This window comes from Chiloscyllium plagiosum, unplaced genomic scaffold (genome assembly GCF_037043375.1).
Source record: "Chiloscyllium plagiosum isolate Xiang-an unplaced genomic scaffold, Cpla_swu_hap1 HiC_scaffold_27, whole genome shotgun sequence".
Lineage (NCBI taxonomy): Eukaryota > Metazoa > Chordata > Chondrichthyes > Orectolobiformes > Hemiscylliidae > Chiloscyllium > Chiloscyllium plagiosum.
This window is the reverse complement of record NW_028270165.1, coordinates 63457616-63485490: the sequence shown is the minus strand read 5'-3', so window position 1 is coordinate 63485490 and position 27875 is coordinate 63457616. Positions and strand designations below refer to the sequence as shown.

The following is a 27875-nucleotide window of genomic DNA, read 5'->3' as shown; positions in this document are numbered from 1 at the left end:
TCCCTGCATTTTCATGATTTCTCCATGGTGCAGGTGTCCTCGTGTTTCTCCAGGTTCAACAATCAGTTGAAACTCGCTCACACTTACAGCATAGGTGTGGTGTTACTGGTGAACCCTCTGATAATTGGAGAACTCTGTAAAGCATGTTCCAGTCACTACTCTGGTGTGTGGGTATGTAAGACTCTGAGTTTCCAGTCACACTGACATTTAAAACCTAACAAAGCAGACAGACCTTCTCCCCTTTGTTTTCAAGGCCATCAATATCCAAGTCCTGGTGAATCAAGCGATTGTCAGACTTCGATGTGATGTTTGGTCTGAGATTTCTGCCTCCAAATTCTTCTCTTGTAATATTCCTGTGGAAAGAGATTGCAAAGGTCATCGCTGTCAGTCCACAATAGAAAATCAGAACACACATTTCTAGTTTCTGTGGATCATTGTTTCCTCTCTTAATACCCAAGATCTTTGTGCTGATCTATACGTAAATGTATACAGCAGGGTAATGTGGTGGATTGCATACTCCAGGAAGAGTTCACTCAAGTTGCTGAATGGACATCTATCATGCGGTATTGACGTTCTTACTGAAGATATACAATATGCTGCAGTGCAATATTATGAGCCCAGAAACAACTGCAAATCAGGCTTTTAGAGCCATAAACATTCCATCAAATATGTAACATATACCCCAGACTTATCTGTCTTATATTAACGCACGGTTGTCTTACAATTCCAGAAGACTCAGATTTAAGTTTTAAGTGTGACTTTTTGTAAAAGAAGCCGTCGTTTTGGACTCCTTCCATGCCATACTGACTCTATTACTGGAAATACATCCATACTACACCGGGATTCATGGATCAATGACGTGAGGCTTATCTTTACCCTCTTATAATTTTCTGTTGCATAAATGTTTCGACGAATGCCAACGCTTTTCACCAGTCATACAGTCAGAGACATAAAGCACAGAAACAGATCCTTCAATCTAACTTGTCCATGCCGACCGGATATCCAAAATTAGTCTAGTTCCATTTGCCATCACTTGGTCCATATCCCTCTAAACCCTTCCTTTGCATATAACCATCCAGATGCCTCCACCACTTCCTCCGCAGCTCATTCCATACACGCTTCACTCTCTGCAAAAAAAAGGTTGACTGCAAGGTCCCTTTTAAATTTTCCCCCTCTCGCCCTAAACCTATGCCCTCTAGTTCCGCACTCCCCCTATCCCAGGGAAAAGACCTTGATTATTCACCCCATCCACACTCAAGTTTTTATAAACCTCTTTAAAAAACACACATTCAGCCTGCGATGCTCGAGGGAAAACAGCCCCATCTTATTCAGCCTCTCCTTGTGGTTCAAACCCTCCTACCCTGGCAACAGCCTTGTGACTCTTCTCTGAATCCTTTCAAGTTTCACAACATCCTGCCTATAGGAGGGAGACCAGGATTGCACACAATATTTCAGAAGAAGCCGACTGAAACTGACTTTTGCAGAGTCTGCTCCCTGCTTGTATTCATACTGCCTCCCGTTGTTGCAAGTGAACAGTGCTTCCCCCTTTCTCTCTCCCTCCCAGGATAAGGAATGGAAAGGGGGAGACATTGCTTCATTCCCAGATTTTGCCCAGAAGAGCCCCCCTATTGTCTGAATGCGCAAGTTGGACGGTGAGCTTCTGAAGCTACTGCTGCTCCTCTCTTTCTGAATGAAGGTTGAGCTTCACTCCAGACTGCAACTCCCTTTCTCTGTCCAAACATCTGTGAGCACAGCACATTTTTGTTGAAATAAGGCATATTTCCTGAATGTTACAATTAAAGGGGTGTCTTCCCCCCGATATTCCAAGGGATGGTAAGTCAGAGAAGGACCACGCCTTGCGTTGTGTGGCTCGTGTGACAGTTGCAACAGGATGTCCCAACTCCTATGCTCAATTCAAAGTTTGAGAGAAGATTTGTAGCTCGGGTGCTCATTGTTGTGGTTCTGTTCGCCGAGCTGGGAATTTTTGTTGCAGACGTTTCATCTCCTGTCCAGGTGATATCCTCAGTGCTTGGGAGCCTCTTGTGAAGCGCTTCTGTGATGTTTCCTCCAGCATTTATAGTGGTTTGTCTCTGCCGCTTCCGGTTGTCAGTTCCAACTGTCTGCTGCAGTGGCCGGTATATTGGGTCCAGGTCAATGTGTTTGTTGATAGAATCTGTGGACGAGTGCCATGCCAGAGAACAGCCAGGGAATTCCTAGAGGCATGGCCTCGAGGCATTTTTCCAGCACCACATTTTTCAACTCTGGATCTGGGACAAGGTGTGTGGTGTGGGGGGAGGGGAGGGGAAATAAGGAAACTGGTGAAATCTACATCGATCCTATGTAGTTGGTGGGTCCCAAGGCAGAAGACAAGATGTTCTTCCTCCAAGCGTCAGGTAGCTAGAGCTTGGAGGGGAAGGCACCAGAGTACTTGCGTGTCCTTGACGGATTGGGAGGGGGAGTTAAAGCGTTCAGCCACAAGGCGGTGGGGTCGTTTCGTTTTGGCGTCCCAGAGCTGTTCCCTGAAATGTTCTGCAAGTTGGCGTCCAGTCTCCCCAATGTGGCAGAGACCACATCGAGAGCAAGGGACATATAAATAAATCTTATAAACAAATTGTACAAATTTTAGCCTGCCAGGGTTATTTTCTTTAATTAAGTTAAAGAAAATTTTAATTAAATTGGGTGACTACATGAAACGGTTTGTTGGTCAGACTCAAATCATCATCCTCAAATGAGACAATGCCATTAATATCAGTGAACTGCTTTTTTTTAGAACCACAAGTTCTTGATTTATTTTCACAACTTATTGGTATTCACATCTGCACATTCAATGTCAAACTCTGACATCAGAAATGACATGACACCATTAATTTTTTTCTTAGTAATTCAACAAACAAATTAATAACACACAGTGAACACCAAGTCTCATTAATATGAAATTAAATTTGACCAAAAAAAAAGTAAAATCAAGATGAGAGTTAACAAATGGGGGAAGGGCAGAAGGCAAGAAATGCAGCATCATAGAAGGTGCTCCTCCAGGGAGTGTATTTTACCAACTACAACTGCTCAATATAAACAAACACTCTGACATGATCCTCCGGTTTTAATGTAAACCATAGCCCCATACAGTAGGTACCATTTAAATAAGTTAATAGATACAAGCCTTGAGCAAATCCAGCCTCCAGCCGGACCCCCCGCTTCTTGGAGCTCGGACCTTCCTCCAGCTCCGGGGGGTTGTTGAGCTCCTGGGCTCCGGCCGCCGCCGAAGAAGCCGCGGGCGCCGGCTCTCTCTCCTCCACCGCCGACATTTTTAATTTGTTTTCTCGTTCACCCGGTAACTGTCACCTCCCCCTTCCCGGGCCCCGGGAATTATACAAAAATAAACAATAAACCCCACCGGGGACTGTCTCCTTTTCTTCACAACTTTTGTTTGAAAAGTTCTGGCTTTAATTTGAAATGTATTTTAAAGGTATTTTCTGAGGTAAACGATGCCTGTCTGCCCCCCTCCCTCCGTCAGAAACCGCCCGCTGAGTCGATGACAAAACCGCAGCCTCGCGCCGCCATCTTTGTTTTTCTTCTTCATTCCGTCTCCTCCTTCAGTGACGCGCGTCATTCGCGGCCCCTCCAATCAGAGCGCACCTTACTCCACCTGACCAATGGCGGCTGGCTTTGTGCGTCGTGTTGGTCCCACCCTCTGCAATATCTCTCTCCGATTAGTCGGTACCGACCACAAGCTTTGGGATTGGTGGAGAATTTCACAATCACGTCAGTGTATCCACCCTTTTCATTCCCGTTCATTCATTCAACAGCAGATGACCCAATTTACTGCAACGGGCTGTGGGGCTATAGCGGTAATGTCACATATTCAGGGGGAAGATGTGATTTTTAACGTTATCAACCAATTCAACTGTGGCACCTCCACATCCATTCATTCAACTGAAGAGGGCTCAATTTAGTGTAAAGGGCTCTGAGGGTATAATATTTGTATCCCATGTTGAGAAGAAACCTCTCCCCATTCATTCAATAGAAGAGGGCCTATTTGCTGCAGAGGTTTTTTTTTCAGGCGCAGTGGTAGTGTCCCTATCTTCGAGCCCTGAAATCCCACTGCTATGAGGATGCGTAATAACAAATTTTTTAGTCATAAGTCACATGACACTAGGTTATAGTCCAGCAGGTTTGTTTGGAGGGGATCTCACAGAAATATATTAAATTATGAAAGAAATAGAAGTATGATGTTGCATTGGTAGGTGAGACTAGGATAAGAGCACATGGCCTCAAGATTAGAGGAAGCAGGTTTAAAACTGAACTGAGAAGAAACTTCTTCACCCAGAGGGTTGTTAATCTATGGAATTCCTTGCCCAGGGAAGGATTTGACATTACTTCAGCAATCACTAGAAGCAGGAGATACGTTTTTGAAAAATAAAAGAATTAAGGATATGGTGAAAACGCAGGTAAGTGCAGCATAGTCCACAAAAAGATTAGTCATGATCTTATTGAGTGGTGGAGCAGACTCGAAGGGCCGGAAGGCTGACTCTTGCTCCTAGTTCTTATGCTCTTATGTTGAAATCACAAGCTTTTGGAGTGTAGTCACTTCAGCAGATGAAGTCATGAAAAAACAAGTGCAGGAAAGAGAATTTAGATAAATGAAAGACAGAGCATCTCAACGGTCAATTACTTACTCCCATTCCTATTTCTGATGATCTTACTACACAGCAAGTTGTGTTTACCAAACATTAATTTTATTTCCATTGTTTAAAATCAAATATTTAAGATGAACAGTTTGTTTTTCCTCACTTGGACACACTGTGACCCACAACACTGTGAATATCATAAACCCGCTCATGAGATATCATAGGAACAATTCATAAACTAGATTTGTCACTGAGATACTAGAAAGGAGAAAAATTCCCAACATGTGCAGGATGCTAACGAAACGTTAGCAACCTGAAATGGTAACAGGAGCAAGTGACCAGTCCCAATCAGGAAACTCATATTCTGACATCCACTACAGTACCTTGCTTTCCTTTTCAGTTTAATGATCCATAATTGAATCTGACGCCAACACACTCTCTGGCAGGCAGTTACAGAGGTCAAAGTATTTTCAATCATTAACGAAGTAAGTTTTGGATCCATCCCAAAGACATTGAACATAGAAAAATACAGTGCAGTACAGGCCCTTTGGCCCTCGATGTTGCGCCGATCCAAGCCCACCTAACCTACACTAGCCCACTATCCTCCATATGCCTATCCAATGCCCGTTTAAATGCCCATAAAGAGGGAGAGTCCACCACTGCTACTGGCAGGGCATTCCATGAACTCACGACTCGCTGAGTAAAGAGTCTACCCCTAACATCAGTCCTATACCTACCACCCCTTAATTTAAAGCTATGCCCCCGCGTAATAGCTGACTCAATACGTGGAAAAAGGTTCTCATGGTCAACCCTATCTAAACCCCTAATCATCTTGTACACCTCTATCAAGTCACTCCTAAACCTTCTTTTCTCCAATGAAAACAGCCCCAAGTGCCTCGGCCTTTCCTCATACGATCTTTCTACCATACCAGGCAACATCCTGGTAAACCTCCTTTGCACCCGTTCCAGTGCCTCCACATCCTTCCTATAGTATGGCGACCAAAACTGCACACAATACTCCAGATGCGGCCGCACCAGAGTCTTATACATTTGCAACATGACCTCAGGACTCCGGAACTCAATTCCTCTACCAATAAAAGCCAGTACGCCATATGCCTTCTTCACAGCACTATTTACCTGGATGGCAACTTTCAGAGATCTGTGTACATGGACACCAAGATCCCTCTGCTCATCCACACTACCAAGTATCCAACCATTAGCCCAGTACCCCATCTTCTTGTTACTCTTACCAAAGTGAATCACTTCACACTTACCTACATTGAACTCCATTTGCCACTTTTCTTCCCAGCTCTGCAGCTTATCGATATCCCGCTGTAACCTGCCACATCCTTCCTCACTGTCAACAACTCCACCGACTTTCGTATCATCCGCAAACTTGCTCACCCAACCTTCTAGCCCCTCCTCCAGGTCATTTATAAAAATGACAAACAGCAATGGTCCCAAAACAGATCCTTGCGGAACACCGCTAGTAACTGCACTCCAAGATGAACCTTTTCCATCAACTACTACCCTCTGTCTTCTTCCAGCCAACCAATTCCTAATCCAAACCTCCAACTCACCCTCAATGCCATACCTCTGTATTTTTTGCAGTAGCCTAGCATGGGGCACCTTATCAAACGCCTTACTAAAATCCATATACACCACATCTACCACTTTAGCCTCGTCCACCTCCTTATTCACCTTCTCAAAGAATTCAATAAGGTTTGTGAGGCATGACCTACCCTTCACAAAACCATGCTGACTATCCTTGATCACATTATTCCTATCCAGATGTTCATAAATCCTATCCCTTACAATTCTCTCTAAGACTTTTGCCCACAACAGAAGTGAGACTCGCCGGCCTATAGTTACTAGGGTTATCCCTACTCCCCTTCTTGAACAAGGGAACCACATTTGCTATCCTCCAGTCTTCTGGCACTATTCCTGTAGACACTGAGGACATAAAAAATCAAGGCCAATGGCTCTGCAATCTCCTCCCTTGCTTCCCAGAGAATCCTAGGATAAATGCCATCAGGCCCATGGGACTTATCTATTTTCACCCTTTCCAGGATTTCCAACACCTCTTTCCTACATACCTCAAAGCCATCCATTCTAATAAATTGTGACGCAGTATTCACATCGGCAATAATGTCCTGTTCCTGAGTGAATACTGACGAAAAGTATTCATTCAGTGTCTTCCCCAATCTCTTCAGCCTCCACACGCAACTTCCCACTACTATCCTTGACTGGACCTATTCCTACTCTCGTCATTCTTTTATTCCTGACATACCTATAGAAAGCCTTTGGGTTTTCCCTAATCCTACCAACTAAGAACTTTTCATGTCCCCTCCTTGCTGCTTTTAGCTCTCTCTTCAGATCCTTCCTGGCTACCTTATAACTATCAATCGCCCCAATTGAACCTTCACACCTCATCTTTACATAGGCCGCCCTCTTCCCTTTAACAAGGGATTCCAATTCCTTATTAAACCACGGTTCCCTCACACGACCCTTTCCTCTCTGCCTGACAGGTACATACTTATCAAGAACACTCAATAGTTGCTCCTTGAACAAGCTCCACATATCAATTGCGCCCTTCCCTTGAAGCCTACTTTTCCAAGCCACGCATCCTAAGTCGTGCCTCACCATATCATAATTTCTCTGCCCTCAGCTATAACTCTTGCCCTGCAGTGCATACTTATCCCTCTCCATCACTAGAGTAAAAGTCACCGAATTGTGGTCACTGTCCCCAAAGTGCTCACCTACCTCCAATTCTAACACCTGGCCTGGTTCGTTACCCAGAACCAAATCCAGTATGGCCTCACCTCTTGTTGGCCTGTCTACATATTGTGTCAGGAAACCCTCCTGCACACATTGGACAAACATCGACCCATCTAACGAACTCGAGCTATAGCTTTCCCAGTCAATATCTAGAAAGTTAAAGTCCCCCATAACAATCACCCTATTACTTTCACTCTTCTCCTGAATCAATCCTTTCTTCTACGTCTCTAGGACGATTAGGAGGCCTGTAGAAAACTCCTAACAGGGTGACCTCACCTTTCCTATTCCTAACCTCAGCCCAAACTACCTCAGATGGCGAGTCTTCATCCATCGTCCTTTCCACCGCTGTAATACTATCTTTGACAAGCAATGCCACACCTCCCCCTCTTTTACCCCCACCTCTGACCCTACTAAAACATTTAAACCCTGGAACCTGCAACAGCCAATCCTGTCCCTGTTCTACCCATGTCTCCGTAATAGCCACAACATCGAAATCCCAGATACCAATCCATGCTGCAAGTTCACCTACTTTATTTCATATACTTCTTGCATTGAAGGAGACACACTTCAAGCCACTTTCCTGTTTACAGGCACCCTCCTTTGAGATTGATGCCATGTTCCTAACCTCCCTACACTCCAGGTCCTGCACCCTAAAGCTACAGTCTAGGTTCCCATGCCCCTGTAGAATTAGTTTAAACCCCCCTGAAGAGCACTAGCAAACCTTCCCCCAAGGATACTGGTGCCCCTCAGGTTCAGGTGTAGACCATCCTGTTTATAGAGGTCCCACCTTCCCCAGAAAGAACCCCAGTTATCCAGATACCGGAATCCCTCCCTCCTGCACCATCCCTGTAGCCACGCATTTAACTGTTCTCTCTCCTTATTCCTCAACTCTCTATCACGTGGCACGGGTAACAAACCAGAGACAACAACTCTGTTTGTTCTAACTCTGAGCTTCCAACCTAGCTCCCTGAAAGCCTGCCCAACATCCTCAACCCTCTTCCTACCTATGTCGTTTGTGCCAATGTGGACCACGACTTCAGGCTGCTCCCCCTCCCCCTTAAGGATCCGGAAAACACGATCAGAGACGTCACGTACCCTTGCACCTGGGAGGCAACATACCAAACGTGAGTCTCTCTCGCCCCCACAGAACCGCCTATCTGTGCCCCGAACTATTGCTCTGCTCTTCTCCACCCTTTCCTTCTGAGCAACGGGGACAGGCTCCATGCCAGAGGCCTGAACCCCATTGCTTACCCCTGGTAAGTCGTCCCCCCCACAAGTATCCAAAATGGTATATTTGTTCTTGAGGGTAACGGCCGCAGGGGTCCCTGCACTGGCTGCTTCTTCCCAGTCCCCCTCACTGTCATCCATCTGTTTGCAATCTTTGGAGTTACTACTTCCCTAAAGCTCCGATCTATGACCCCCTCTGCCTCCCGAATGATCCTAAGTTCATCCAACTCCAGCTCCAGTTCCCTAACATGGTCTTGGAGGAGCTGGAGATGGGTGAACTTCCTGCAAGAGTAATCAGCAGGGATGACCATGGCATCCCTCACCTCAAACATGTTGCAAGAGGAACATTGCACTGCCTTCACTGCCATCCCTCTAAAAGTAACCTTTTAAAAACAAACTAGGTCCAAGAATAGAACAAGCAAAATGCAGCACTTATCTACTTAACACAACGGTTCTTATTATTAGGTTAGGCACCTCTGCAGTGCCTCGGGTTCCTCTCCTGCGTGCTTTTATAGGGAAAGAAACCTACCCAGGTAAGCTTACGCTACACCAACTTCCAGATCCGCTTCGCGCTTTTTAAAAAAAAACTTTCAAATTTAAACCGTTAAACAAACGTCACCGAGCCTTCAAGCAGCCCCTGCCAAACAGCCCTTACCTGCTCCGCTGACACTTCTATAAGAGGTGTTGGCTGGACCCAGACACTTCAGCGGGCAGTGTTCATTACTCATGTGTATTCTCTCCCCCACCCGCCTTAAACTAATCACCTGGGTTGTGAGTCGATTGTGCTGGCATTCTGGTGGCCCCAGGCAGTGTCTGTATCTGCTCTGCTGTTTCTCTCCATATTGTGATCCAGCGGCCATCTTGTGTGTCAAGTTGGCCAACTGATGGCTCAGTAGCCATCTTGTGCATCTGTGTGCCTAGTAACACCCTGCCCTTCCCCACCTCTCCGCCACGCCCACTCTCTCTTCCCCACTCAATCTCTCTATCAACCCCACTCATTCTCTCTCTCTACCCCCACCCTCTGACTGCCATTTTCTCTCTCTCTCTGTCCCCCATCCTTTTGGTCTCTATTCTCCCCAGCCCCCACCACACCCGTCCTTTCTCAAGCCTCGAACCATCTTTGACCGCTGTATCAAGCCCTTCAAAGAACAGAGAGAGAGAGAGAGAGAGAGAGATAATGGATAGTAATGACTCTACCTGGGAGTTGGGAGGGGTGATAAATGGCTGATCTTCAAAACTGAGAATACCTAAAATGATTTTTGCAAGGTTTGTAGCTCAGGTTGAGGTTTAGGGTGGAGGTTTGCTCGCTGGGCTGTAGGTTTGATATCCAGATGTTTCATCACCTGGCTAGGTAACATCATCAGTGGCGACCTCCAAGTGAAGCGAAGCTGTGTCTCCTGCTTTCTATTTATATCTTTCACCTGGATGGGGTTCCTGGGGTATGTGGTGATGTCATTTCCTGTTCGTTTTCTGAGGGGTTGATAGATGGCATGTAGATCTGTGTGTTTGTTTATGGTGTTGTGCTTGGAGTGCCAGGCCTCGTAGCCCTACACATGGATGAAAAAAAAACATCATTTCGACTGGGACAACACATCTATCCTGGGGCAGGCTAAGCAAAGACTTGCCAGAGAATTCCTAGAGACCTGGCACTCCAACCTCAACGCCATAAACAAACACACAGACTGAGATACCATCTATCAGCCTCTCAGAAAACGAACAGGAAATGACATCACCACAAACCCCAGGAACCCCATCCAGGAGAAAGAAATAAATAGAAAGCAGGAGACAACAGCTTTGCTTCACTTGGCGTCGCCACTGAAGATGTTACCTAGCCAGGTGATGAAACGTCTGGATATCAAACCTACACCCTAAACCTAAAATGATATCTTCAGAAACATCGTTAAAGCCAGAAAGCGTGTTCAAGTTTTTTAAAAGAGCTGCTGAAATCTGTCTGATTCTTTCACTGAAATAAACGCAGTCAGGCCACCGCTCAGGACAGGCTGGAAGGGGTGAATGGGCGAACATGAGCACTGCAGATGCAGGAGATTAGAGTCAAGATTAGAGTGGTGCTGGAAAAGCACAGCCGGTCAAGCAGCATTCGAGGCTTTTGCCTGAAACATCGATTTTCCTGCTCCTTGGATGCTGCCTGACCTGCTGTGATTTCCAACACCACTCTGATCTTGACTGTAAGGGGTGAATGGCCTAGTCCTAGTCTTGTGAAGTTGGTTCCAACTATCTAGAAATAGCGTCACAGAGCACAGAAACATACCCTTCGGTCTATGCCGACCAGATATCCTAAATTAATCTAGTGACCCATTTGCCAGCATTTGGCCCCTTATCCCTCTGAATCTGTCCTATTCATATCCCCATCCAGATGCATTTTAAATATTATCATTGTACTGGCCTCCACCACTTCCTCTGGCTGACCCCCACCAGCGTTCTGTGCAAAAAGGTTGCCCCTCAGAAATCTTTCCCCTCTCACCCTAAACCCATGCCCTCCAGTTCTGGACTCGCGCAACGTGGGGAAAAGACATACAAAAGTTGAGCAGCCAGACAGAATGCAAAAACAATACAATGCCGAATCACAGGGAAAAACAAATTGTAGCTCGACCCCTTTTTTGTCGTATTGGCATTTGGACTCTTAAAATCTGACAGGAACACCAGCATCCCTAGTGAGCATACTGCGCATGTTTCCCGGTGTCAGTAACGCAGTGCACATGCCCACCGGTGTCAGCTAAACACTGGGCATGCTCATCGCTTTCCGCAAAAAATGGCGCGCGACCTACCTTTGATGGTCCAATAGGGAACCGTGGAGGACCAAAACAAAACTGGTCCTCCTGCCAATCAGAGCCACCCCATTGTCTGAATGTGGAAGTTGGACCATGAATTTCTGAAGCTCTACTCCTGCTCCTCTTCCTGAATCAACATTGAGCTTCACCCAGACTGCAAATTCTTTCCTCTGTCTAAGATCTGTGAGTACAGCACTCTCTTTTCTCGCCCCCTTTGCCATTTCTATTTCTTTCCGGAGTTCAATTGTTGACTTACAGCAACTGAAAGGAAAGGGATTGAACCCAGGGAGGGGACGGACTATGGAAAAGTGATCGAGGTCTGTGTCTCAATTGGCAAAACAGACAGACAGGAGGCTGGAAGGGCACAACAAATCAGGCAGCATCACGAGGTGTAGAAGTCGATATTTCGGGTGTAACCCTTCGTCAGGACTGGGGATGGGTGCTGGGGTCGGGGGCTAAAGTGGGGATAGGTGAAGAATCGGTCAGATTAATCATTGGGTGGAAGAAATCAGGTTGGTGGCAGGAAGGAGTGGTAGTGAGGGGCATGGGGCTGAGAAGGGAGTCGGGTGATGGAAAGGGAGGTTATTTGAAATTGGAGTACTCGATGTTGGGTCCTGCAGGCTGTAATCTGCCCGGGCGGAAGATGGGGTGTTGTTCCCTAATTTGCGGTTTGGTTCGTTGTGGCAATAGAGGAAGCCTATGATGTTCTTGTCAGAAAGGGAGTGGGAAGGGGAATTAAAATCGATGGTGACTGGGAGGTCTGGTCAGCCCCTGCGGACCCAGCTGTGATGCTCGCCAATCCGTTCCCCAAGTTTATGCTCAGTCTCCCCGAAGTAGAGAAGACCACAATTTACAAACACGTGGCAAATGCAGTATCTCAATGTGAAGTTATAGTCTTTGCTATTAAACAAAAAAGCAGGAAGGAGATGTATTGTTTAAATGGTGATACTGTGGGATGTGGAGAAAGTGAGAACTGCAGATGTTGGAGATTAGAGTCAAAGTGTGGTGCTGAAAAAAGGCAGTAGGTCAGGCAGCATCTGAGGACCAGGAGAGTCGACATTTTGGTCCCGAGCACTTCATCAGGAATGATGTGTGGATGGACAAAGGGTCTGATTCGGTTCTATATAACTCTAATCATCTTCAGTGAGAGCAAAAGTGTGATTGTGAAGGCTGGAGTTTCAGAGAAGCTTTCAAAGATGCTTTGCTCTTAATGTGGATGGACAAAGGGTCTGTTTCTGTGCTGTATGACTCTAATCATCTTCGGTGAGAGCAGAAGTGTTTCTGAGGACTTTTCAAAGATGTTTTGCCCTTAATGGGAGTAGAAGGTACAATGAAATCTTGCATTTGTGAGACAGCAACTGAGTGAGTGAGTAAATCCGAGGTTTTGTGCAAAGTGGGAATTCATTGCACTGTGAGGATGAAACTCTACTTATTGAGTCATTTCTGCTGGTGAATGAAACCAGGCTCAAGATTAGGAGGAGTAAATTTAGGACAGAGATGAGGAGGAACTGCTTTTCCTGGAGTGTTGTGTATCTATGGAATTCTCTGCCCCAGGAAGCAGTAGAGGCAGCTTCATTAAGTATATTTAAGACACAATTGGATGGGTTTTTGCAATGGTAGGGGAATTAAGGGTAGTTGGGACAATGCAGGGAGGAGGATCTCAGATGGTGAATAGATTAGCCATGATCTTAATTGGATTTTTGAACAAGAGGAAGGCATGAAAATGGTTTCAAGACCAGTTTAGAACAGTTACAGAGCCAGAGAGCACAAACAGACCCTTCAATACAACTCGACCATGCTGACTGTGTTCACAAACTAAACTAGTCCCACCTGCCCCATTCTCCCCGTAACCTTTGATCCTCTTGATACTCAAGAACCTATCTGTCTCAGTTTTAAATATCCTCAGTGACCTGGCCTGCACAGCCTTCTGTGGAAATAGATTCCACAGATTCACCGCTCTCTGGCTGAAGAAGTTTCTCCGTTCTAAAAGGTCTTCCCTTTACTCTAAGGCTGTGCCCTCTGGCCAGAGTCTGTCCTACCAATGGAAACATCTTCGCAATGTCCACTCTGTCCGGCTTTGAAGATTATGTATGTTTCAATTAGACACCCCCCCCCCCCCCCCCGAGTGCGGGCCTGTTAATCAGCATGAACCAGACCCTTCAGAATGAGGTACAGCAGGGATTAGGGTCAGCAAAGTGAGAATGGAGGGAGTGTGTGTGGGATGGAGATTTTCAGCTTCTAGGGAATGAGAGAGAAAAGTGAGTTCGCTATAAATTAGAATTGATCGGATGGGCCAAAGAGTGGTAAATGGAATTTAATTTGGAGAAATGTGAGTTGTTGCATTTTGGTCAAGCAATCCAGGAAGGACTGACACAGTTAGGGGGAATGTTGCAGAACAAAGAGTCCTTGGAGTGCAGGTTCCATAGTTCTCAGGTAGACAGGATAGCCTTTGTTGGTCAGAGCATTGAGTAGATGAGTTGGGAGGTCATGTTGTGGCTGTCCAGGATGTTGGTTAAGCCACTTTTGGAATATTGCAGTTAGTTCTGGTCTCCCTGCTGTAGGAAAGATGTTATGAAACTTTGAAAGGGGTCAGAAAAGAATAGGCCAGGGGCATTTTCCATGGAGCATCCGAGGCTGAGGGGTAAACTTATAGACCTTTGTAAGGGCCATGGATAGAGGGGAAACCCTAAGGTCTTTTCCCCAGGGTATGGGAGTCCAAAACTAGAAGGCATATGTTTGAGGTGAGAGTGGAATGATTTAAGAGATTGGAGGGGCAACCACTTCAGAGGGTGGTGCATGTATGGAACGAACTGCCAGAGGCTGGCACAATTACAACATTTAAAAGGCATGTGGATGTCTGTCTGTTCTCAGCTCTGCTGGATGTCTGTTGAAGCTCTGAACCTCCCCTTCTACACCTTCTGGGTTAAACAAACATTCAGTCAATCAAGCCTCAATCCACAATCTCCCAGCCAGTCAACAATCCAGGCACAGTGTAGTCACAGCAGGGAATCAGCTGCCCTGAGTGCGGGAAGGCCTTTACCCAGGCCTCTGCCCTGCTGAGGCACCGGTGGGTCCACACGGGGGAGAGGCCCTTCAGCTGCCCCGAGTGCAGAAAGACATTCCGTGAATCCTCCAACCTGTTGAGGCACCAACGGGTCCACACAGGGGAAGAGGCCCTTCAGCTGCCCAGAGTGCGGGTAGGCCTTTACCCAGGCTTCCTTCTTGCTGATCCACCAGTGGGTCCACACAGGGGAAGAGGCCGTTCCCCTACACAGTGTGGGGGTAGGCCTTTTTCCAGGCCTCTGCCCTGCTGAGGCACCATGAGTCCACGCAGGGGAGAGGCCTTCAACTGCTCCTCCCACCTGCGGAGCCACCAGCGGGATCATGTGGCATTGCAGGGGATTGAAAGAATGACGGCCGAGTGCCTTTATTAACTGGACTATCAACCCAGTTCCAGTGGCTCCCGAGTTCGATTCCCACCGCGACAGATGGTGGAATTCGAATTTGGTCAGAAATCTGGAGTTCAGAATCTAACGGTGAAACCATTGTTGGTGGGGTGGGGGTGGAAGAAAACCCCTATCTGATTCACTGTTCTCTTTTAGGGAAGACTAGAGCAGTTATTAGAGCAGTCGTCCCAGCTGCATCCTTTACCTGGTCTGGCCTACACGTGACTCCAGCCCCACAACAGTCTGGTGGACTCTACGCTGCTCATCCAACTTGATTGGAATACAGGTTGAAATTGCTGAGTGAGGCAATACTTCCTCCAGGTTAAGGCTGTACCAAGGATGCAGTTACAAAGGGACGACTCAGTGATGACCAATAATGAAGAAAGTGAGGGGTTGCACTTTGACCTTGAGCGATTTTTTAAAAATTGCTACTTTTTCTACGCCTTTCTGCTGGGAAATTCTGAAGCTGTAACAAAGTTAGGTCACAATAAAGATTACCTGAACTTCACACTGAGCTCAGACTCTCACTGAGAGCTTTAAACTGCAACAGGTTTTTGTTTTAAAACTGCTCATTTTACATGTGAAAGTGAGAACTGCTGATGCTGGAGATCAGAGTCAAGATGAGAGTGGTGCTGGCAAAGCACTGCAGGTCAGGCAGCATGCGAGGACCAGGGAAATTGACATTTCGGGCAAAAGCCCTTCCTCAGGTTTTTGCCAGAAACGTTGATGTTCCTGCTCCTCAGATGCTGCCTGACCTGCTGTGCTCATTTCTGACAGTCTCCTGTACTATGTTTCCAATCTTGTGTATCGGTTGCAGCAGTGAATGAGTAGCCAGCATTGTTAGAAATTGTAAAATTTTCAGGAGTGCAATGTCATCAGCATTGTAGTTTCCTGGCAGCACTGAGAAGTGTGTGCTTGGTTCACTAGACATGATGTGGAGGTGCCGGTGTTGGACTGGGGTGGATAAAGTTAAAACTCAACACCAGGTTATCGTCCAACTGGCTTATTTGGAAGCACGAGCTTCTTCATTGGGTGTTTGTGGAACAGGATCATAAGACACAACCACCTGATGAAAGAGCAGTGCTCCAAATGCTAGTGCTTACAAATGAGCCTGTTAGAGTATCACCTGGTATTGTGTGAAATTTAACTTCGCACACCCCAGTCCAACAGCGGCATCTCCAAATCAGGTACATAGTTCTTTGAAAGTTGCATCATTGGGACACAGGGTAGTGAAAGAGGCCAGTCAGGAGCCCTGGAGGACCGGAAGGTGACTGGTCCTCCTGCCAATCAGAGCCTTCCTATTGTCTTAATGCAGACGTTGGAACATGAGCTTCGGAAGCTGCTGCTGCTCTCTCTGAATGAAGATTGAGTTTGCTCCAGACTGTAACCTCCTTATTCTGTCAACCATCTGAGTGTATGGTACTCTCTTCACAACTCCTTTTCCATGTTTTTCATTCTGGGCTTCAATTTCCGACTTGCAGCAACCGAAAGGAAAGGGAATGAATTCACGGAGCGGACAGAATCAGGAAAAGTTTGTTTATAAACAGAGTGTTTCACGTGTGGAGTGAATGTAAAGAGGAAGTGGTGGATGCACATTCAGATGCAACGTTTAAAAGACATTTGGATAAGTATATGAAAAGGCACGGTGCGGAGGGATATGGGCCAAACACTGGCAAGTGGCACTAGTTTAGTTGGAGAACATAGACAGCATGGAATAGTTGGACTGAAGGGTCCGTTTCTGTGCTGTCTCACGTAACTGTTCTGTCGTGGTCTTAAAACCATTTTCTTGCCTTCCACCTTCAACGTGGATACTGTACCTGCATCCAACACATAAACCATTCAAAATAAAAAAAACCTCCTGCGCACAAAGAAATCCACACTTTATTGGTCAAAAATCAGATGAACTCAGCCTTGAATATATTCAATGACCCCCTAACTGCAGGAAGACATCCCCACTTCTAATCTCAGTTCAGCTTGTTAATATACCACTTGCCTTGCTGCACCTGTCTGACAACTGGCATTGACTGATGTAGAAGGATGCTGCTAATCAAAGCACTGGATCACAGGATGGTCTGGTGTCAGCTCAGATTTCAGGCCCTGATTTCTGTCCTGTGTTGATCCTCCTGTTCCCACAGACTAAGATGTCGGTCTGTTCTCAGCTCTGCTGGATTTCTGTTAAAGCTTTGACCCCGCCTTTTATAACTTCTGGAACGATAAAATATTCAATCAAGACCCAACCCACAATCTCCCAGCCTGTCAACCATCCTGATACAAGGTGCAGTCATAACAGGGAATCAAACAAGAAAAAATGAAACAAAAATCATAAATAGGCGCACGTGCTTAATGTTTGTTCATGAGGAAGTAAACCAGGAATAGGGGTCTCCCAGGAATCTTACAGTGCCCTACTTGAGGAATTCTGTCACCCTTACATCTATTAGTACCCAGCTATGAATTACAACAACATTTACACCAACAGGAATAAAGCATCTGTTATCAAATAGACAGAGATATACAGCACGGACATGGACTTTTTCTCTATCTCATGCACACATGATAGATCATCCATGGTGGGAGTTTGTCTTTGTAGCATGATGTTTGCAAATACATTCTACTTTGCTCAAAGACTGCACAATCTGCAGGCAGACAATACATGTAATATATTGTAAATTCCACTTTGAAAATAGATAATGGGCCCACTACCTTTTGGATGTGAGCATAAGTGGTATAGTAAGTAAGTTTGCTGATGACACCAAAATTGGAGGTGTAGTGGACAACGAAGGAGGTTACCTCAGATTACAATGGGATCTTGATCAGATGGGCCAATGGGCTGAGAAGTGGCAAGTGGAATCTAATTTAGGTAAATGTGAGGTGCTGCATTTTGGGAAAGCAAATCTTAGAAGGACTTGTACACTTAATGGTAAGGTCCGAGGGAGTGTTGCTGAACAAAAAGACCTTAGAGTGCAGGTTCACAGCTCTATGAAAGTGGAGTCGCAGGTCAATAGGATAGTGCAGATGGCATTTGGTATGCTTTCCTTTATTGGTCAGAGTATTGAGTACAGGAGTTGGGAGGTCATGTTACAGCTGTACAGTTGGAATATTGCATGCAATTCTGGTTTCCTTCCTATCAGAAAGCCCTATGCAATGTTTGTTTTTGTTTAGTGGGCGGCACGGTGGCACAGTGGTTAGCACTGCTGCCTCACAGCTCCAGAGACCTGGGTTCAATTCCCGCCTCAGGCGACTGACTGTGTGGAGTTTGCACGTTCTCCCTGTGTCTGCGTGGGTTTCCTCCGGGTGCTCTGGTTTCCTCCCACAGTCCAAAGATGTGCAGGTCAGGTGAATTGGCCATGCTAAATTGCCCGTAGTGTTAGGTAAAGGGTAAATGTAGGGGGTATGGGTGGGTTGCGCTTCGGCGGGGCGGTGTGGACTTGTTGGACCGAAGGGTCTGTTTCCACATTGTAAGTAATCTAATTAATGATTGCTGCAACCTATTCTAAAATATGAAAGACTTAACAATCCAGGTTTGTTCAATATATCAGTTCAGTGGCAGGGCACTGTAATGTTTTCCTATCAATTCTGTGCCATATGATCTTATTGTCCACAATCACCTGATGAAGAAGCAGTGCTCCGAAGCTCGTGTTTCCAAATAAACTGTCGGACTTAGCCTGGTGTTGTGAGATTTTTAACTTTGTCCAGGTTCAGATAGTGCCCAGGGATGTGCAGGTTAGGTGCATTAGTCAGGGGTAAATGTTGAGCAATAGGAGAATTGTGTGGGTGGGTTACCTTTCGGAGGATCGGTGTGTAGTCTTTGTGCCAGTTGGCCTGCTCCCACACTTTGGGGAGTCTCTGAAGGGGAAGGGATTTTTGTAAACTGTGCAAGGCAATGCAGGCGTAGTGTGGGGGCCTGCTGTTGGCTTTGCCCCGCCCTTTGCTCCTTTCCCCTGTTGTGGAGTTGTCTAAAAAACAGCTACTCTTTCTCTGCCCTTTTTGCTGGGGGAGGGGTGGGGGATCTGAAGCTGTAACCATGTTGGGACACAAAATAAAAGGTAACCAGAACGTACTGCTGGGCTCAGGCTCTCATTGAAAGCTCCAAGCGGTTTTTGTTTTAAAGCTGCTAATTTCTTGCAGCCTTCTGCACTAAGTTTCCAATGTTGTGTATTAGATGGAGCAGTGAATGAGTAGCTGGTTTCGTTAGATACTATAAATTTTTCAGGAGTGCATCGTTTCATCGGCAGTTTACTGGCAGCACTGGGAAGTATGGGCTGTGTTCACTAGAAACGAGGTGGAGGTGCTGCTGTTGGACTAGGTTGGACACGGTTTAAAAATCACAACACCAGTTATAGTCCAACAGGTTTATTTGGAAGCACCAGCTTCCGGAGTGCTGCTCCTTCATCGGGTAACTGTGGAGCAGGATCATAAGACACAGAGTTAAGAGCAAAAGATCAGTGTCATGCAACTGATGATATATTGACAAACGTAGATTGCTGTTAAATCTTTCATCTTTTAGAATGGGTTGCAGGTTTTAGTTCATTAATGTGTACATCGCAGTACTACTATTAAGTCATATTCTCAAGATCACTTTAAAAAACAGGTGACATCTCAGTCCAGACAATGCATGAAAGGTGTGAGAGTATCCCAATCTTAAATCGGACTGGTTCTATTTCCAAACTAGGAATTTATAAAATATTACATGGATTGACGACCTGCATATTGTGCGTTTTGTGCAAAATTGAATATATCTGCAAATATAATTCTGCAAATGCACCACATTGTTATATGTATGTGTGCAGCATGAGAGTGTGTGTAAGAGAGCATGTGCGCACATGCTTGGTAAAGTGAGTGTGATGGAGGAGAAGCCTGTGAAAGGGTGTGTGTGTTGGGGGGGCGTGTATGTGTGTATGTCTGAGAGAGAACATGTGTATAGATAAAAGGTGAGGGGTTGCATTTTGCCAAAATAAGGAAGGGCAGGGCTTGTACAGATATATGGTGGGGGGCGGAGGGGTGGGGGGGGGGTTCAGATATATACTTCTTTGAAAGTTGCATCACTGGTTGGAAGGAAGCTTCAGAAGGCATTCAGCACACTTACCTTAATTGTTCACACCATTGAATAAAGGAGCTGGGACATAATGTTGAAGTTGTACAGGATGTTGGTGAAGCCACTTGTAGAGTACTGAGAACGCTTCTGGTGGCCCTGTAATAGGAAGAATTCTATTAGAAAGGGTTCAGTAAAGATTTACCAGGATGTTGCCAGGACTGGAGGGTTTGAGTTGTAAGGAGAGGCTGAGACGCTCTTCACTGGAGCACAGGAGGTTGAGGGGTGACCTCATTTGAGATTTATAAAATCATGAGGGTTATAGGGAAGATGAAGATCAAACACAGCGAGCAGTGTGCGCGGTTATGTCGAGTGACAGGGGAAGAAATTGTGGCATTTGGACACTTTAAATCCATCAGGAACAGCATCTCCATAGAGCACACTGCGCATGTCAGGTGAGGTGCCAGAAGACTGGAGGTTGGCTAACGTGGTGCCACTGTTTAAGAAGGGTGGTAAGGACAAGCCAGGGAACTATAGACCAGTGAGCCTGACATCGGTGGCGGGCACGTTGTTGGAGGGAGTCCTGAGGGACAGGTGGTACATGTGTTTGGAAAGGCAAGGACTGATTAGGGATAGTCAACATGGCTTTTTGTGTGGGAAATCATGTCTCAAATTTTGAGTTTTTTGAGGAAGTAAAGAGGATTGAGGAGGGCAGAGTGGTAGATGTGATCCATATAGACTTCAGTAAGGCGTTCGACAAGGTTCCCCATGGGAGACTGATTAGCAAGATTAGATCTCATGGAATACAGGGAGAACTAGCCATTTGGATACAGAACTGGCTGAAAGGTAGAAGACAGAGGGTGGTGGTGGAGGGTTGTTTTTCAGACTGGAGGCCTGTGACCAGTGGAGTGCCAGAAGGAACGGTGCTGGGCCCTCGACATTTTGTCATTTACATTAATGATTTGGATGCGAGCATAAGAGGTACAGTTAGTAAGTTTGCAGATGATACCAAAATTGGAGGTGCAGTGGACAGTGAAGAGGGTTACCTCAGATTACAACAGGATCTTGACCAGATTGGCCAATGGGCTGAGAAGTGGCAGATGGAGTTTAATTCAGATAAATGTGAAGTGCTGCATTTTGGGAAAGCAAATCTTAGCAGCGCTTATACACTTAATGGTAAGGTCCTAGGGAGTGTTGCTGAACGAAGACACCTCAGAGTGCAGGTTCATATCTCCTTGAAACTGGCGTCGCAGATAGATAGAACTGTAAAGGTGGTGTTTGGTATGCTTTCCTTTATTGGTCAGAGTATTGAGTACAGAAGTTGGGAGGTCATGTGGTGGTTGTACAAGACATTGGTTAGGCCACTGTTGCAATATTGTGTGCAATTCTGGTCTCCTTCCTATTGGAAAGATTTTGTGAAACTCGAAAGAGTTCAGAAAAGATTCACAAGGATGTTGCCAGGGTTGGAGGATTTGAGGTATAGGGAGAGGCTAAACAGGTTGGGGCTATTTTCCCTGAAGTGTCGGAAGCTGAGGTCTACAAAGGGGCATGGATAGGATAGATAGACAAAGTCTTTTCCCTGGGGTGGGGGAGTCCAGAAGTCAAGGGTATAGATTTAGGGTGAGAGGGGAAAGATATAAAAGAGACCTACTGGGAAACTTTTTCACACAGAAAGTGGTACGTGTATGGAATGAGCTGCCAGAGGAAGTGGTGGAGGCTGGTACAATTGTAACATTTAAGAGGCATTTGGATGGGTACATGAATAGGAAGGGTTTGGAGGGATATGGGCCAAATGCTGGCAGGTGGGACTAGATTGGGATAGGATATCTGGTCGGCATGGACGGGTTGGACCGAAGGGTCTGTTTCCATGCTGGTTCAACAAAAGCCATTCATGCTCTTCGCTGTCTGCAAAAACGGTGCAAATCCTTCTTCAAATGTACCAATGAGAAGCCAATTGTTGACTTGCAGCAACTGAAGAAAGTGAGTGAATCCAGGGAGGGGACAGAGTCAGGAAACGTTGGTCCAGGTCTGTATCTCAATTGGCAAACACATGGCAAATGCAGTCCCACAGTGTGAAGTTATATCCTCAGTTACGAACAAATAACTGCTGAAAGGAGGTGCGTTGTTTAAATGGTGACATATTGGGATGTGGAGAAAGTGAGGACTGCAGATGCTGGAGATGACAGTTGAAACGTGTGGCACTGGAAAAGCACAGCAGATCAGACAGCATCCGAGAAGCAGGAGAATCAACATTTCAGGCATGAGCCCTTCCTCAGGAATGATGTGTGAATGTAAAATGTGGCCTCAGCGTCCTTCCACACCAATCACTGCCAGTTGTCAGACAGGTGCAGCAAGCAATCAGCAAGGCAAGTGGTATATTAGCAAGAGGAAATGAGTTCAGAAGTCTCTGCAGTTAGGGGGTCATTGAATATATTCAAGGCTGAGTTCGTCTGATTTTAGAACAAGAATGAAGTGGATGTTTCTGGGGGAAGGCAAGTAAAATGATTTTAAGACCAGTACAGAACAGTTAAAGGGTCATACAGCACAGAAACAGACCCTTCAGCCCAACTAGTCCATGCTGACTATATTCACAAACTAAACTAGTCCCACCTACCTGTGTTTGGCCCATATCCCCCTGAACTTTTCCTATTCATGTACTTATCCAAATGTCTTTTAAATGTTGTTACACAACCAGCATCCACTATTTCCTCTGGACATTTATTCCACACACAAACCACTCTGTTTACAAAAAAGGTGCTCCTCATCTCTTATTAAAATCTTTCTCCTCTCACCTTAATTTGCGGCCTAATCTTGAAATGACACATGCCGTTCACCTTATCTATGCCCCTCATGGTTTTGGAAACCTCTATAAAGATAACAAAGAACCCTACAGCACAGGAACAGGCCCTTCAGCCCTCCAAGGCTATGCTGATCGAGATTCTCTATCTAAACCTGCCGCCTATTTTCTAAGGATCTGTATCCCTTTGCTCCCTGCCGATTCATGTATCTGTCTAGATACATCTTAAATGACGCTATCGATCCCAGCCCTACTGCCTCCACTGCATGAGGCACCCACCACCCTCTGCGTAAAGAACTTTCCATGTAGATCTCCCTCAAACCTTTCCCCTCTCACTTTGAACTCGTGACTCCTAGTAATTAAGTCTTCCCCTATGGGGGAAAAAAAAAATTCTTCCTATCCACCCGTGTCTACATGCCTCATGGTTTTATAGGCCTCAAATCAAGACCCCTCCTCAACCTCCTTATTTCCAATGAAAATACTCCTAATCTACTCATTCTCTCCTCATAGTTAGCGCTCTCCATAACAGGCAACATCCTGGTGAACCTTCTCTGCACCCTCTCCAAAGCATCCACATCCTTTGGGAAATCTGGCGACCAGAATTGTACAGCAGTATTCCAAATGTGGCCGAACCAAAATCTTATATAACTTTAACATGACCTGCCAGCTCTTGTACTCAATACTCCATCCGATGATGGAAAGCATGTTGTATGCTGCCTTAACCACTCTACTGACAGACATTGCCATCTTCAGAGAACAATAGATCTGAACACCCAGATCTCTCTGTACATCAATTTCCCCCAGGACCTTCCCATGTAATGTATAGTTTGCTCTCGAATTGCACCTTCCAAAATGCATCACCTCGCATTTGTCTGGATTAAACTCCATTTCTCTTCCCAACTCTCCAATCTATATTCTGCAGTATCATCTGACAGTCCCCTTCACTATCTGATATTCCATCAATCTGAATGTCATCTGCAAACTTGCTAATGAGGCACCCGACACCTTCACCTTTCAACCTCCTGTGCTCCAGTGAAAAAAGTCCCAGCCTAACCTTCAATAGGTGTGAATTCTGTCTGGGTCCCAATGTCGAGTCAGCCTGACATTTTGGATAGAAAAGCTCTGCATTTAAATTACGTTCTTGAGAAAGTTACTGAAAACAGGTTCTGGGATTAACATACCAAAGAACAGAACCCCATTCTAAAAGATGGAAGATTTAATCTAAATTGTTTAATGTATCACATCTCCATGACACTGGACTCCTTTGGCTATAAATTCTGTGATCATGATCTTATTCTCCACAACCACCTGATAAAAGAGCAGAACTCCAAAAGCTAGTGCTTTCATGTTATGGCAGTAGCGGGAGGTGTGGGCTGTATTCACGAGAAACAATGAAGCAGTTGGATACCACACATTTGAGGGGGAAGGGTGTATTACATGACCTCCCAACTCCTATACTGAATGCTCTGAGCAATGAAGGAAAGCAAACCAAACGCCTTCTTCACTATTCTATTCACCTGAGACTCCACTTTCAAGGAACTATGAACCTGCACTCCAAGGTCTCTTTATTTTGCAACATTCCCCTAACTGCATCAGTCCTGCCTGGATTGCTTGACCAAAATGCAAACCTCAGACTTCTCTAAATTAAACTCCAACTGACACTCCTCGGCTCATCAGCCGATCCCAAAAATTCTAATATATAGTGAACTCTCTTTCCTCTATTATTCCCTAGAAGCGGAAAATCTCCATCCCACACTCTCTCCGTCCGTTTTCACTTTGTTGAAAGTGGAAGAATGGGATTGAGAAACTGATCAGCGATGATTGAATGGAATGAGCAGACCTGGTGGTCTAATTTCTGCTCCTATGTCTTGTGGTCTCTTGCTGTCCTGGACACCGTGAGAGAGAATTGGGACCAGCATTGAACCGATCATGACTGGATATGGATCTACCTGCATCTCGGTGGATGGGCTGGGACTTTTTTCACTGGAGCATAGGAGGTGGAGATGTGACCTTATCAAGGTTTATAAAATCATGAGGGGAGAGATGAGGTGAATGACAGGTGTCCTTCCCCTAGGCTGGGGGTTTCAAGATGAGGGAGCAAATTTTGAATGTAAGTGGAGAAAGAGATTTTAAAAAGACTTGAAGGGCACAATATTTTTTATATACAGAGTGTGGTTCACGTGTGGACTGAATATCCAGAGGAAGTGGTGGGTGCAGGTACAGTTACAAGGTTTAAAAGACATTTGGATAATTACATGATTAGGAAATGTTCAGAAGGGTATGGGACAAAACACTGCATGTGGGACTGGTTTAGCTGGTGAACATAGTCAGCATGGACTAGTTGGACTGAAGGGTCTGTTTCTGTGCTTGTATGGTTCTGTAACTCGGTTCTGTACTTGTCTCAAGACCATTTTCTTGCCTTCCCCATAAACATCCACATAAACATCAGATGAACTCAGCCTTGAATATATTCAATGACCTGAAAATGTGTTGCTGGAACAGCGCAGCAGGTCAGGCAGCATCCAGGGAACAGGAGAATCGACGTTTCAGGCATAAGCCCTTCTTTAGGAATCAAACGTCAATTCTCCTGTTCCCTGGATGCTGCCTGACCTGCTGCAGCAACACATTTTCAGCTCTGATCTCCAGCATCGGCAGACCTCACTATCTCCTCGAATATTCAATGACCCCCCAACTGCAGGAAGACATCCCCGCTGCTGAACTTAATTCCTCTTGCTAATACACCACTTGCCTTGCTCATTGCCTGCTGCACCTGTCTGACAACTGGCACAGATGGACACTGATGCCCCCTGAACATCCACGCATCACTCTTGATGAAGGGCTTGCGCCCAAAACCTCGACTGTCCTACTGCTCGGATGCTGCTTGACCTACTGCGCTTTTCCAGCACCACACTTTTTGACTCTAATCTCCAGCATTTCCAGTCCTCACTTTCTCCACATCCCAATATATCACCATTTAAACAATATACCTTTCTACTTTTTTTCACAGCAAAGGCTGTAACTTTACGTTGGGGTACTGTATTTGCCAACTGTGGCCTTCTCTACGTCGGGGAGCACGAGCATAAACTTGGGGAACGGTTCGCCGAGCATCGCAGCAAGGTCTGCAGAGGCCGACCGGACCCCCCAGTCACCACCCATTTTCATTCCCCTTCCCACTCCCTTTCTGACATGACCATTTTTGGCCCCATCCATTGCCACAACAAACCAAAGTGCAAATTGGAGGAACAACATCTCATCTTCCACCTGAGCAGTCCACAGCCCGAAGGACTCAACAGTGAGTTCTCCAATTTCAAATAACCTCCCTTCCGAGCCCCTGCCCCTCCACCTCCCTGCCACCAACTAGGTTCCTTCCTCACATTCACCAACCAGGTCGTACCCTCTACCTATTTACACCTATCCCCACTTCATCACCCTGCCCTCAGCATACCCTTGTTCTGCAGCTCTCCCTATACTCACCCCCAGTCCTGAACAAGGGTTACACTCGAAACGTCGACTTCTCCACCTCCTGATACTGCCTGGCTTGCTGCATTCTTCCAGACTCCTGCTTGTCGGTTTTGCCAATTGAGACACAGGCATGGACTAACTTTTCCAGAGTCTATCCCCTCGCTGGATTCATTCCCATTCCTTTCAGTTGCTCCAAGTCAACAATTGAACCCCAGAATGAAACGTAAATGGAAAAGGGGGTGAGAAAAGAGAGTGCTGTACTCACAGATGTTGGACAGAGGAAGGAAGTTGCAGTCTGAGGTGAAGCTCAATCTTCATTCAGTGTGAGAGGAGGAGCAGGACCTTAAGAAGCTCATGGTCCACCTTCCGCATTCAGACAATAGGGGAGCTCCAATTGGCATGAGGACAACTCTCCTTCTGGTCCTCCAGTGCTCCTTATTTGTCCATCAAAAGTAGGTCTCGCCCCTTTTCTGCCGACAGCAAGGAACATGCCCAATGTTTTGGTGACACCGGCAAACATGTGCCCTGCTTGTTGACACTGAGGAGTGTACACAATATGCTCTGTAGCAATGCTGACGTTATTGACAAATTTTAAGTGTCCATATGCCTCAGAGAACAAAAAGGATTAGAGCCATAATTTGTTTTACACTATGTGCCTCGATATTTTATTGCTTTTGCATTTGTCTGGCTGCTCAATGTTTTTATGTCTTTTCCTCAGTGTTGGGGTGAAGTTCACAACTAGAGGGCATAGGTTTAGGGCGAGAGCAGAAAGATATAAAAGGTACCTAAGGGGCAACGTTTCCATGCAGAGGGTGGTGCATGTATGGAATGAACTGCCAGAGGAAGTAGTGGAAGCCGGTATAATTACAGCATTTAAAAGGCATCTGATGGGTCTATGAATAGGAAGGGTTTAGAGGGATATGAGCCAAGTGCTGACAAATGTGACTAGATTAATTTAGGATATTTGGCTGGCATGGACAGGTTGGACCAAATGGGTCTGTTTCCGTGCTGTACATCTCTATGACTCTAAATAATAAAAAGTATATTTTCCAAGTAACAAACTATACCCAGTTAAAAATCACACAACACCAGGTTATAGTCCAACAGGTTTAATTGGAAGCACACTAGCTTTCGGAGCAATGCTACTTCATCAGCTGATTAAACCTGTTGGACTATAACCTGGTGTTGTGTGATTTTTAACTTTGTACATCCCTGTCCAACACTGGCATCTCCAAATCATAACTATACCCATATTAACAAGGTTTAGTACACCACACACTTGACCAACCATTCTCAACAGATCCTGCCCCTTCAATGCCTCAGGAACATATACATGCTGGTGCATAATCTCCTTCACTAGTATTTACACACTACCCTCAGCAATTGCACAAGAAACAGCAAAGGGTAAACAGCACAAGGATTAAACACACAGTGAGGGGGTAAACAGCACAAGGATTAAACACACAGTGAGGGGTAAACAGCACAAGCGCCAGTAAAAGCAGATGGAAAGTGAGTATAAAATGTCACTATGACAGGACAGGCCCCACATTCCTTCCCCTCCGTCCCCCCCAACCTGCCTCACCTTTCACCTCCCGGGCCCAGTACCTTCCAGGTGGCCCCATAGTTGACACAGGGGCCGCCCCACGACCAGTAGAACTCCACCACCCAGGCGGCCGACGAGTTCCCAAGCAGGCCCTTAACCCCATCCGCCTCCAGAAT

At 45.9% G+C, this 27875-nt stretch overlaps 1 protein-coding gene and 1 long non-coding RNA gene across 2 annotated transcripts in view; one reads left to right on the top strand and one right to left on the bottom strand.

The window, feature by feature from the left end:
- The window catches only part of LOC148144448 (uncharacterized), a 677410-nt gene that overhangs the window by 597041 nt on the left and 52494 nt on the right, over window positions 1–27875 (top strand). The gene's annotated exons all lie outside the window — the stretch shown is intronic.
- On the bottom strand, window positions 69–27875 carry LOC148144450 (uncharacterized). Its single transcript, XR_015751497.1, has 4 exons — window positions 27739–27875; window positions 19952–20056; window positions 16862–17073; window positions 69–353 (listed from the first exon to the last, which is right to left on the bottom strand). It is a non-coding gene; the product is annotated as an uncharacterized LOC148144450 (long non-coding RNA).